This window comes from Periplaneta americana, chromosome 4, assembly GCF_040183065.1.
Source record: "Periplaneta americana isolate PAMFEO1 chromosome 4, P.americana_PAMFEO1_priV1, whole genome shotgun sequence".
In the NCBI taxonomy this organism is placed as follows: Eukaryota; Metazoa; Arthropoda; class Insecta; order Blattodea; family Blattidae; genus Periplaneta; species Periplaneta americana.
Window position 1 is genome coordinate 14943910 of NC_091120.1, and position 14705 is coordinate 14958614.

A 14705-nucleotide genomic window follows, 5' to 3' on the forward strand; every position below is an offset into this window, starting at 1 on the left:
GAGAAACCTGCTCCTCGATTCGCAAACAACTCCGATAGATGGGGTTTATGTGGCCAGATCCCTACTCCCGAATCAGAAGGTGGTACCGGTGGGGGTCCTGAATGTCACCAATCGGGACAAGGAGGTGCCTAGTGGAACTGTACTAGGTAGCGTCGAGCCGGTGGTGTCTGTGACGTCGCTGGCAGAAAACGAGGAGTGTCACCGACCACATCCAGATCTAGACCCATCACTGAAAGAGCTGGCTCGAGAATTGCCGGCGAATTTAAGCAAAAGAGAAAGAAGACAAGTCCACGATCTACTGACAGAATTTCAGGACGTGTTCAGTCTGTCTGAAAATGACTACGGGAGAACGGTGAAAGTTCAGCACCGCATCGACACCGGAAATGCTCGCCCAATCAGACAACCTCCTCGACGCGTCCCTCTAGCTAAACAGAGGGAGATTGACAGCCAACTGGAGGGCATGAAAGCAAGAGGGGTCATCGAGGAATCCGACAGCCCTTGGTCATCACCTGTGGTGCTGGTGAAGAAGAAGAATGGGGACCTGCGTTTCTGCGTGGACTACAGAAGACTGAATGACGTCACCAGGAAAGACTGCTTTCCCCTTCCACGAATTGACGACACCTTGGACACCCTGGCCGGAGCAGAGTGGTTCTCGACGTTGGATCTCAAGTCAGGATACTGGCAGGTGGCGCTACATCCGGAGGATAAGGAGAAAACGGCATTCTCTACAGGCCAAGGACTATGGCAGTTCACCGTTATGCCGTTCGGCCTCTGCAACGCCCCGGCTACATTCCAGAGACTAATGGAGTCCGTAATGAGAGGCCTGACATACGACACCTGTTTGCTGTACCTTGATGACGTCATCGTGGTGGGCAAGACTTTCAGCGAGCAGCTGTTGAACCTGAGGAAAGTGTTCGAGAGACTGCGACAAGCCAGGCTGAAGTTGAACCCGAAGAAATGTCATCTATTCCAGAAGAAGGTCAACTACTTGGGACACGTAGTAGGGACCAACGGAGTGGCCACGGACCCGGAGAAGCTACAAGCCGTCAGAGGATGGCCGAGACCGAGGGACAAGCAGGAGCTGCGCCGCTTTCTCGGCCTCTGCACTTATTACAGAAGGTTCGTAGCTGGGTACGCCAACATCGCTAAGCCTCTAACCCAGCTGACCGAGGAGAAACGACAATTCCAGTGGACAGACGAGGCGGAGTCATCCTTCCAGTCGCTGAAAGAGGCGCTCTGCACTGCTCCTGTACTGGGATATCCCATCCCTGGAAGGAAGTTCACGCTCGACACGGACGCTAGCAACGTAGGCATCGGCGGAGTACTCTCTCAGGAACAGGACGGGCAAGAGAGGGTGATTGCCTACTTCAGCCGAACACTATCCAAGGCTGAGAGAAACTACTGTGTGACGCGTAGAGAACTTCTTGCCATTGTGGAAGCCCTGAAGCACTTCCACAAATATTTGTATGGCCAGGAATTCCATCTGAGGACAGACCATTCTGCACTCACCTGGCTATTGGGCTTCAAGAATCTGGAGGGGCAGACCGCCCGTTGGGTTCAACGTCTGCAGGAGTACAACTTCACCTCTGAACACCGACAAGGGAAGAAACATTCCAACGCTGATGCCCTGTCACGACGTCCGTGCCCGGATGGCTGCAAACACTGCCTGAAAGTAGAAGAGCGGGATGGCGCCCACGCAGTCCGAGCAATTGCCGCCCAGCCGAGCCCAGGATGGGATAACGCCGCCATAAGGAGGGAGCAGCTGGAGGACCCAAACATTGGACAGCTACTACGTGATGTGAAGTCCGGCCAGAGACCAGTATGGGCCGATATCGCCAACCGTAGCACCACTTACAAGAGCTACTGGGCCCAGTGGGAATCCTTCACTGTCAAGGACGGTATCCTGAAGAGGATTTGGGAGTCGGCCGATGGAAGGACCCACATAGAACAACTTGTCCTGCCCAGGAGCAAGGTGAAGGAAGTGCTGGAGGAGACTCATGCTGGAGTGACTGGAGGCCACCTGGGAGCCAACAGGACGCTGGACAAGTTAAGGCAGAGGTTCTATTGGTTGCATCAGAGAACCGACACGGAACAATGGTGCCGAAGATGCGACACCTGTGCAGCCAGTCGCGGACCAAGGACCCGCAGCAGGGGAGCCATGCAGCAGTACAACGTGGGAGCTCCTTTTGAGAGGATCGCCATCGACGTTGCTGGACCGTTCCCGGTCACGGATCGCGGGAACCGCTACCTGCTAGTGGCCATGGATTACTTCACAAAATGGCCAGAGGTGTACGCGATTCCCAACCAAGAGGCTTCGACGGTGGCCGACGCGCTGCTTGACAACTTCATCTGCCGATTCGGGGTGCCCCGGGAATTGCATAGCGATCAGGGGCGCAACTTCGAATCCAACCTGATGGGAGAATTGTTCGAGCGTCTGGGGGTGCATAAAACCAGGACCACTCCCCTCCATCCACAGTCCGATGGTATGGTGGAACGCTACATCAAAACCTTGGAAGAGCATCTGCGGAAGGTGGTGTCCAACCATCAACGAGACTGGGATGCCAGAGTCCCACTGTTCCTCTTGGCCTACAGAGCTTCGGTCCACGATACAACAGGGATGACACCGGCAAACATGGTCTTCGGGAGAGAGCTGCGCCTGCCCTGTGATCTGCTGTTTGGCACGCCACCCAGCGCCGACCAGCCAGCAACTGACTATGTGGCAGAACTCACCGAGAAGTTGAATGGAGTTCACCAACTGGCCAGAGAGCACCTCAAAATGGCCAGCGACAGGATGAAGGTGCGCTACGACAGATTGGCCAACTCTGCAGGATTCCAGGAGGGCGACCTGGTGTGGCTGTATCGACCTACCAGGACCAAAGGGAAATCACCAAAGCTGCAGCGTGCCTGGGATGGACCATACCGCGTGGTGACCCGGATCAACGACGTGGTGTACCGGATCCAGCGACAACCTCGAGGGAAGATGATGGTGGTGCATCTGGACCGATTAGCCGTCTACCAAGGGACTGCCCGGGACGAGCAGCCCTAAGGAGGGGGCAATGTGACAGCGACGTGAGAATCGAACTCACGACCAGCGTCCCGCAAGAAAGCAGATCGCACAGGCTCCACGGAACATTGAGTGACGTCGCGCGGTGGAAAGAAGAGAGAGGGTGTATTACGTCACGCGACGAGTCCGCGCGCGCAGCTGCTTACGGAGGGAAGGGGGAACGGACCTTCCCGGCCCTTCCAGAAATGTCGATGTAGAGAAATTGAGATAATTCTCTACACACCTGTAGAAGGTTCTCGCAACTATGATTTTGCTATAAAAGAGCAGGCGCCAGCGAACTAGAGAGTTGTTGTAGAGTTTTCAGTGATTCCGTCAGTGAGTAAGCCAGAGCAAGCAAGCCAGAGTTCGACTCGAGTGTGCGTCCGCATCTGCGTCAGCATCCGAAAGCCTGAGTTCGAGTGCAGTGGACCGCAGTTGGAGGGACCTGAGTTCGAGTGCAGTGGACCGCAGTTGGAGGGACCCGAGTTCGAGTACAGTGAACTGTCTCTGAAGGTCTGTGGTTCGAGATACTGTGAACTCGAGTGACTGAGATAGAAGAACTGTGAACTGAGAACTGGTAGTTCTGATTTGTAAATAGTGCTTTGTAAATATTAGTTTAGATTAACAGTTCATTGTTGTGCGTAATAGTCCAAGTAAATTGTCATTGTCGTCGGTGGAGTGCTATAACGAATACTGTGTTGAGTGAAGATCCAATTGTTGACGAGAGCGTTTAAGGTGAATTGTAGAAAGGAATTATTGTTGTGACGAATAAATTACATTGTTGTTACTAATAAAATTCACAGTATATATAGACTGGCCACCTTGAATATTTTAAAATGGCACTTTCTTACTGAAAGTACAAGGGTGGAAAAGGAAGGCGAAAGATAGGAATAAATGTTGGAGCACTGTAGGGGCAGTCAAGGTCTGCAATAGGCTGTGGTACCAATGTTGTTGTTGATATAATTATGGTTTATTTAACGACGCTCCCAACTGCAGAGGTTATACCAGTGTCGCCAGTGTGCTGGAATTTTGTCCTGCAGAAGTTATTTTACATGCCAGTAAATCTACTGACATGAGCCTGTCGCATTTAAACACACTTAAATGCCATCGACCTCGGCTGGGATCGAATCCACAACCTCGAGCATAGAAGGCCAGTGCTATATGTTGTTGATGATGATGATGATGATGATGATGATGATGATGATGATGATGACGATGACGACGACGACGACGACTTAGTTCATTATTTATTCGAAGTCTTCAAATATAAATTTGCAGTTGGATGGTTCACTTTTGCAGATAATTTGACAGGTGTTATTTGTTTTTAAAACCATCTACAGTGTTCAGTATATAGATAATTTACAAATTATTTCAATGACAAATAGCTTATAAATCAACACTAAAATTTCTGAAGTATGAGTAATTATCATTGTAAAATTTCCTTGCAGGAAAAAGTAAATAATCGACTTAAAATTTATTTTAAATAATGCGAATTATTGATGAAACAGCAATGAGCTGTAATGACAGTAGAAATAAAGTCTTAACTTTTTACCAGGAGTTGTTTGAATGTCATCTGGTCGCTCGCTAGCCACTTTCCGGATTCTTATGATACTTGCATTACTAACGCCGGCGTATTTAGCAGCTCTGGACGTAGCTTGCCTTAGGGGAGCAATTAGCCTCTTGTCTCTATCCTCTTCGTCGCAACATTCTATTATATTCTTTATAATCTTCCTGTCTCTACTGTGTATTACTTGGCCACGCCGTCGAGTTGATCTTGGTTGCTCCATTGCTAAATATAAACTGTGAGGAGGTAATGTTTTCGTACTGGTGATACTCAGTGTTGTCTGAGGTCCGCAGAATGCACACAGAGGTGACGAGGTTGTCTTCTCTTTTCCCCACTTCCCCGCTCTCAGAAGTCGCTACTAAACACGGCCCTACTACAATACTAACTTCCTCTCCCCCCCCCCCTCTTCTCCTCGTGGGTGACTCTCGATTTCCTCCCGTGGTAACAGTTATATGCAGTTGAAATTTACAATTATTTATTGTTGCCATTATTATTATTTCCTGAATATGGCGTTTCATCGAAATCGAAATTTGCTCCTACAATTATCTAGGTTTGGACTTTGCCAATCACATCTGCGAATGGGTAATATGACTACAGCAGGGAATTCCTGGTGAGCATCAGGTCGCCTGTGGTGTTCTGTTACAATGACCTGCAACAAGACGGAAACATCTGCTTCGACTGGATGGGGAGGACACACAATGAATCTCCTCATGTACTTCCCATCTTCTGTTTCTTAGCAGAGTGGCAATTGCTGTACGGGCACAATGGTGTCTGTTGTTACGCAGAGCTCTCCCTTCTTACAGAACCCCAGTACATGGCCAAGTGTTTCAGTCTCGCTGCAGCCGGGATGGCGACAACGGGTAGTACTGAAGGTTCTGCCAGGGACAGATCTCACTGCGGTGACGTTGCAAGACATCTTGATGGTATTGATGTATTCCGAGGACGAAAGACACTTTTTATAGGAGATCCAGGATTTGTCTTTAGGGCATTCTTCAAATGTACAAACACCTTTGCCTTTATGTGGGAGCTGGCACCATGACTGGAATGATTGATTGTTTTCTGAGAATTTCTCTGAGATGTTTTCCTTTAGTTTGAGGAGTGACGCTGTGTGGAGTAATCTTCAGGCGCGTGAGAGATGTTTGCTTCTCCTCTTCTAGATTTCTCATTTGATGTAGATGTGCATCATTCACGTGTTCCAGTCGCCTACAGATGTTATAGTGTTGAATACTGGCTTCCCATTCAGCTCTCAGGATTCCAAGACCTCATACGTTCTTCGATGCATACAGCGTGGCATTCGGAGTATCATCTGGAAGGGACAATATTTCCTTGATCTTGCAGCAAGGACTTTAGAGCGACATCAATGTTGGTTGATCTCACTGTTGGATGCAACTTCATTGCTAATTGTAATTTATATTTTGTCATTCCTCCTCCTCCATACGTACGCAGAGCGTTTATAATTGCGATTCTCTTTACTGCTATTGCTGCCATTTTACCAAAAAGTGTCCCCGTAGCTGTTTTCAATTGTATGATGTGCTTCATGAATGCCAGCTAACAAAAATACAGGTTTCCAGGCGACGATACAAAACAAAAGATGAGAAAGTGAACAGTTAAGATTGGTTTTAAACTTCTCCCTCAAAATCTAAATTAATGTGTTTTTGTTTAATTACATTCAAATTAAATTTTATATTTATTTAGACAGGAAAGTTTTGAAACGAATGCTCTCTATAAGATAAAAGCATATTAATATTATCGTAATCTGAGAAATGCTAACAAAATATGTAAAATTTGTGCGAGATCTTGTATATTTGCTTGTTTTCCCCACAGAACCAATACGCAATAAGTGTGAAATACCACATTCAGTATTCCCAACGTAACACACATAACAATTTCCCTCTTCTTACCGCTTAAGCGCGACATTCATTTTACTGCTTTAGGCTTTTAACATATTATTTTTAGAGACGTTTAACATAGTAATAATTATAAATTGGAAACTTACCACTGCAATTTCACCTAAATTGCAATGTTAATTATTGTTTTTAAATATTTGCAAAAATTAAGTAAAGTCTACTACTCCACGAAACTTATTGCATTCCTGATACAAGTAACATTAAGGAAGCCGTGAAAAAATCAACAAGATTCCAGATGCGGATGTTATTACTGCAATATGTTATATAAATAATATTGTTAAAATATTAAAATGAAAAATAAATCATTACATAACATTACCGTTTGTTTTAAGTTCGCATTTATAGACTGGGGGAAAAAAAAAAAAGACAGACGTATATCACGGCCTGCTGGAGTATAGTAAACACAGAAAACATTTTATAGCAACAATGTTGAAGAAAGATATTTCGGTTTTCCGAAGTTGCCGTCATTAAACAGAAACCAAGATGGAGATTTCATTGCAACTAATTAGAAATTCGTCTTTCAGGTATGTAATAAACGATCTTCGCACAAAATAATGTACAATACACGAGTGGTATGTTTGTTTTCATGTTCTCGGAAATTTTCCTCGAACACGAAAACGTCAACATACCGCTCTTGTAACGTATATTACTATTATTAATGTCGTTAGTTGAGTTAATTTAGACCATTTAGAGAACAGCTCTGAACAGTTCTAGACTGGATAATTTGTAACATATTTTACAGTACGCACAAGAATATGTGTATTATATTTCCTGAAAAACTAAGTCAGCAACGGACAGAGAACACTTCTGCTTGTAACTTTGTATCTCCTTCCCTCTTTGACCACAACGCTCTGCTGCCTTCGACAGAACCGAAGATCGGTTTCATATTGGCCATCTATGCAATAGGCCTACGTCATAGGCGTCCAAAGTGAACCTGTTTACCTCGAGCCCCTACCACGCCGTAGCGGAGAACTGAGAAATATATTCCCAAATTGAAGCAGCAGAAAGCCGCCATTTGTAGGTAGAAAACGCGCGGGATTTCGAAACCGCTATTTGAATACGTATCGTATCCGAAAGCTAAATGGTTTTGTTTAAAGGAGCAATACTTTTTTTGCGATACCTTTAATACCGTGTCTCTACTGTCAGCAGAGTTGCTAGGTTTTCTGCGAGGGAAGTCGGGATATCAGAAGCTAACCTAAGACGTTAGACTTGTCAACAATTTAGCCTATCATAAGATTTATAGCAGTTTTCTGCAGTGTTCGCGTGCTTTTTAATGTAATAGGCCTATTCGCCTCCGTGAGAAACACTAAAATACGAAGGACACACAGTACAGTGAACACTACAATAATTTTTTCTTTTACTAACCGCGAATAGCCTACGTTTTAACAATTTGCTAATAAATTAATTTTGGAACCGGTACTGCAACAGTTTCACTATCTGACGATGAATCCATGTTTAAACATAGTTCACTAAACTATAAAACGCAGAAATTGTATGTTTCTGTTATTAGTGTAAAGTGCGATATCAAAATCCTATCTTTCTTGCCAGTCAACGCACTTGAGATAAACAATATTTACAAATTGCGAGAACAGCGACTAGGGACCGGAACGGAATAATCAACAATGCGGTAGAACTAGAAGAAGTATTATTTTGCGAATTTAGTTTCCTTACGAGAATCAGCTGGGCTACCTCATAGACTTACTAAATATCCGCAGGTTGTCTCTGTGTTTACAATGTTACCATTTGAGTCAATATATAAATAAAAATATCGGATAATAGGAAATACAGACTAATTTGTTTAAGTATGTTCAAGGCTAATATCTGTAAAATCGGGATTTTTGTCCCTTTAATCGGGACTCAACCAGGAAATTGGGAGAATCCCGCCTAAATTGGGATACCCGACAACCCTGGCTGTCAGACATAGGTACTGTGTTCAGACTTGCATCATTTTCATGGGAACTCTGAATGTGAACATTCATAACCACGGTTAATAAAAGAATTAATATGTCAACTTTTTAATTCAATCTGTAGGTTAAACTGATGTATGAAGTCAAAAAAGTAGTAGCAGCAGTAGCAGGAATAGTAGTAGTAATAACTTAATAGCAGTAGCAGCAGCAATAGCATAAGAAAATGTTTCATTAATCCGTAACTAAGACAGGAATTACTTTCAATCAGTTATATAAAAAATATATATATATTTTTTTATAATTTATGCAGTTTCTGTATGTTTAAGTTCGGTAAATAATTTTATTATTCATCTATGCACTGAAACAACAGCTGTTTGAAGAAAATGAATGATATAGAGTAAGGACAATAACAGTGTATAATAACGTAGATTGAAAGGTAATTACAATCTCAGAAATGAGTTGAACACACTGAATGATTCAATGTAGGGTAGAAATTCTCTCTGCGGATTGCACCTATCCACTTTCGGTTAAGGGAATCTTTACTCAGAGGAAACTTGAAGCATAAAGAGTTACATGGCAAGTACAATAGTTTGTCTTCTGTAACATAATATGGAGAAAAAATCGTCGTAGAAATTAAGGATTAACTAACCAGTGAAATATAGCATTCCTTCCTTCTTTACCGTTACATCCGTGTGCATTGCTGCAATAAAAAGCAGCACACGAAAGAACCATACTTATTCAGCTCTACCAAGCAAATGGCCGCTCGTAGACTGTTCAATTTGGGAACATAACACTAGCGCCAGTGAGCGGTCTAGCGGTTATTTAGTAAGTCTATGGTTTACCTGCTCACTGCAGTCGTATGCTTCCACCCCACACCAGCACTCCGCTCTGTGCTGACGTCTGACTAGACGGTTGCTGCTTATTTACTGTTGGTTTTTAGTAGGTTATTTTACGACGCTGTACCAACATCTCATGTTATTTAGCGTCTGAATGAAATGAAGGTGATAATGCCGGTGAAATAAGTCCAGGGTCCAGCACCGATAGTTACCCAGTATTTACTCATACTGGGTTGAGAGAAAATCCCGGAAAAAGCCTCAACCAGGTAATTTGCCCCGACCGAGATTCAAACCCGGGCCATTTGGTTTCGCGGCCAGACACGCTAACCGTTACTCCACATGTGTGGACCCTAGTGTCCCTTAAACGCGGTAGTTTACTGGGGTAAAACTTAGGGTGATTATGTGAAGTTCCAACAAAAGGATGGCACGATTCGATGGATTGAAGACGAAATGTTGAATTTAGATTATTTAAACAGAGACCAACGTCAAATTGGCGTTATTGTGTGTGCTTCTGAAGAATACAGGGATAGAGAATTCGAGATTTCGTTTGTCAGAAAAAAACGTGTGGTGGTTAATGAATGAAAAGTTGAAATTTCCTACTAATAGAAATAATTCCTTCTAACCTAAATAGAGTTTTAACAACGCTAACATCGTACGCTACAGGGATATTTAACATGGTGATTGGTGATATTTATAACATTCATCGCACCACATGATTATACAGGGTCATCATTTTATTTTTACTTCAATTTTTATTGTACCTGAGTTTTTGAATGTACTTCACTCCCACCCCTTCTACTAATGAAGTTCAATCGTCCTCCACACAGATACAAGACAGCATATACAGTCGTAGTAGCCTTACGGTCATAGTAAACAGTACGTTCCAAAAATATGTTCGCGTTTTCCAGTGACGAAAGAGCTTTCAATATTGAATCATTTTCGGACAGGTACTGTCGTCCATTTGCCTACGTCGTATCCCGGTTTCCCCCACCAGCTTTTATTCGCCACCTAGTGGCTGGGCTGTCTTAGCTCATGTTTGAGAACATTAATTTCTGTTTGGAATTGGACGTCTACATAATATTATACAACTGTTTAAAATAACTTAAATAAAAGGGCCTCGTTAAGTAATTAACTGTCACGTGATTTCCTCCCTTTCTACGACCCTGCGACATAACCACTTGGACGGACAGTAGATAGTATGTCTGAGTAATTTTATCTTTTCGGATCGGGCAGAAGTGAAGATTGAATTTACAGTACGTAAGGTAGGCCTACTCTTTTATAGAGTAGGTACAGAATTATTTCAACATGAGTTACTAGTACGAAGAACGAAACTGGTAATTGGAATTAAATACAATAGTATATAGTGTGATAATATGCACATTAGAATTGAAGCCTGTATCGAAATGAACGGCCACCATTTAAAAAATGTGTTTAAATATCAATACTATGATTATTTTTCAATTTAACTTCATTCTCTATATTGTACGCTAATGTGCTGTAGACAGTATAATATACACTGCATAATGAATACGTCTACATGGACAGCTCAGTTCGTGAGTAAAAACACTCATTGTTAATAATGTACTGTATTTTGATTAAACAAAAACCTAATGAAAATTATCAAACTCAAAAGCGCAATATTTCCTAGTTTACGTAAATGGATGAACTACTTTTCTTCCCTCCTATACCTAGTAAAGTGATTTGTTTGTGTATTACGCCAGTATCATCGAACTCCAGTCGAGGAAGGGGTAGCAAACAGCGTTGAACCAGAGGTATAGACAAGTTAATATTAAAAATGTTAGTAAAAATAAAATGATGTCCCTGTATGAGGAGATTAAGAGGAAGGCAGAAAATAGGAAAGACTGGAGGATACTGGGTTTGCAGTTAAAGACCTGCCCTTGGCAGAATACTACGAATGAATGAGCCGTACCACTGCATTACGCATTATTAAAGATATGTGGAACAGTCCACGCTGCATTTTACTTTCTTCAAGGGAAGAATTACGATCTGTAATGTAGAGATTCCATCAAATAGATGGAAGAATGGGTGTTGTGGGAACGATAGACTATACTAACATCAGAATTCACTCCACAACAATGCAGAACACTACCACAACAGAAAATCGTACTTTTCTATCAACTGCCCATTAGCGACCGTAATTTACGTTATTGACAAGGAACTGGTTAACGATAAAAAATATATACATTATTATTATTATTATTATTATTATTATTATTACTATTATTATTATTATTATTATTATTAGTTCATTTTTTTCTGTATTGATGTGCCTTTCTTTCATGAATTCACATTATGATGCTGCAGCTGGTTATACAACATACTGTATCCACATGAGTAGACTTCGTTGAATTGCCACACGCAGCATGCAATCAGGTTGCCGATGTACGGTAGTATAGGGGAGGTGAGCGGCCGCCCGGTCTCGTAGTATAAGCAGTTCATGTTAAAGAGTTGTGACCGGTCCAAATAGATAGAGCAGCTACAGCTAATGTAACCTATGTAAGCACTTGTTTTTGCATTACTGTGGTTGGAATAGTCAAAGCTTAATATTTGTTCAGTGCAGACAAGAATTCAATCAAACATGCTACAATGAGAGTGTTGCTGTTCCAAACAATTGCCCCTGGAATACCCTTACCCCCGCAGCCAGTCTTGACCCGTTGAAAAAACGTGATTGGATGCTGTTAATTATTATTCAGAATATTACGGCGAAATAATGGAGGTAATTGATGCATTGGATAGCACAGACAGTTCCGCTGTTGCAACTGTAAAATCATTGCCTTCTGAACAGCTATTGGAAGATATTCTGTTCATTGATTCTAATTTTTAAATCGTGTCCAAAAGGATCACCCTGTTAGAGTCGTCTAAACTACGACTCTCAAAAGCCCTTAATATAGTGGATAAAGCATCACATATCGTTATCCAAAATATAACTAATTTCAGAAAAAGTGAAATGTAAGTTGAGAATCATTATTGCTAAAAATTCTGCCTATTCACAACTTCGTATTACCATCAGGTCACAACAAGACGTGTGAAGTTGGCGTGCTAAAAAGTAGGGACTTCCCGTCTTCAAATATGCACATATTACATCGTGTGATGTTGAATGTACATTTTTCCAAAATAAAAGCTGTTTAAGTGACCATCGGAGGAGGTTACTTTGCAGTCGCTCAAAATGTACGTAACTCTTCACTGCAATGCACATATTCAAGGATGATGTATCTTACACTAAATTTTAAGAGTTAATATATCTCACTACAAAATAATTGTGTACTTACATGTTTAGATTTGCTACTTCAATGATCATTCATTATATTTCTTGAATGCAGAATACAGGTTTTATTGTAACCGCAGTATACTGCTCAGTGTTTACATCAGAGACATACTTCATTCTTTGCACGTCCCCTTCTCATACAGTCTATACCGCGTGCGTAGTAAACCTTGCGATTCTCGTGGCAATTTCACGAAGTCTACACATGAGGCATGATATGATGAAAAAATTCTAGCCAAATGTTGAAGTCCTGATCACTCAACATATGAAGAATCTCTGTAGTTCTTTGTACAGTGGAATGATTTCTTTCAATTTGAAGTTTCTCAAAGGATTCTATTAAACTGTCTTTATTTTCAAAAACAGTGTTAACCAATCGGCTATGAAAATTCCATTGTGTGTTTAATCTTCCAGGTATTCGTCTAGAAACACTATGCAGCACAGCTAATCGTGGGGGTGACTTAGAAAAAATGCAGGTGAAGCGGCAAGACTTACTTGCTTGCTTGCTTGCTTACTTACTTACTGGCTTTTAAGGAACCTAGAGGTTCATTGCCGCCCTCACATAAGGTCGCCATTGGTCCCTATCCTGAGGAAGATTAATCCATTCTCTATCAGCTTATCCAACCTCCCTCAATTCCAGTTTAATATTATCCTTCCACCAACGTAGCGGCAAGACTATTGAAAAAAATACGAGCTTGTGAATTCTGCGATGCTGTCCTTTCTATGATTAGATTCAGCTGATGTGCACAGCTGTTAATTCATTCATTTATAGTTTTCTTCCCAAGGGCAGGTCTTTCACTGCAAACCCAGCATTCTCCAGTCTTTCCTATTTTCTGCTTTCGTCTTAGTTTCCCCATATGATTCATATATATTAACTGATATCTTCTTCTGCCCCGAACTCTTCTCCCGTTCACCATTCCTTCCAGTGCATCCTTCAGTAGGCAGTGTCTTCTCAGCCAGTGACTGAACCAATTCCTTTTCCTCTTCTTGATCAGTTTCAGCACCATTCTTTCTTCATGCAATCTTTCCAACACAACTTCATTTCTTATTCTGTCTGTTCATTTCATATGCTCCATATCCACATTCCAAATGTCTCATAGTCGTTTCTCTTCACTTCGATGTAATGTCCATGTTCCCGCGCCACACAGAGCACTTAACTAGTCTCTTCCTAAGTATTTTGTTTTCCTTAGAGTCCGCAGATGCGCCTTTCTCTATTAAAAGCTTCCTTTGCCATTGCTATACTCCTTTTGACTTCCTGGCAGCAGCTCATGTTACTGCTTATAGTACACCCCAAGTATTTGAAGCTGTCCACTTGCTCCACTGCCTCATTTAGAATTCGAACGTTTACCTTCTTTATTTTTTCCGATAGTCATGGTCTTTGTCTTCTTTGAACTTATCTTCGTTAATAAAACTTAAATATAAAATACGGTATGTTGAGTTAAATCCCGAAATACAAAGTCGCAACTGCCGAGGTTATATCAGCGTCGCCGGTGTGTCGGTACTAGAGATGGCCGATATTTCACAAACCGATATTTTGTCACAGGTATTTTTTTGTCACAGATGAACCTGTGACTGATGATGCGAAATATCTGTGACAAAATATCGCTACCGAAATCTGCTCCGTATTCAGTAGTCTGTGACTAAAATATCACTAGTGATCGATTCAGTACTCTTATCTGACGTTCTCACAACTTTATCCTCTACGTCGTGGGTTTGCGCATGCGCATGATACAGTAACAGCAATCGGGCGGTGACATTTGATTATTTTTTCGTGATATTTTCTTCAATATTATTTTTTGCAAAGTGATGATTTGTTGCAAAGTTATTAGCGGCATTATAATAATATAATTATCAGTCTGAAATTTCTGTTTTCATAGTTAGTCTGTAGCCTATATATGTTTTATAAATATTTTATGCATTCTCCGATATCTTTACATTTTCGTATAACTGTGAATTTATATTAACTTATATGTATTTTCCACTCAATTTTTACGCAGTGGCAATATTTTTTCAGTTATACTTTTAATTACAAACAGAATAGTTAAAGGAGCCTACAACATTATCTTAATAATGTCACTGAACGTTATGCTCTTTCGAACTTTCGAAGCATTTCTCAGAAGCCGACAACAGTACCTATAGTATTAAAACCGAACGAGACAAAACTGGCT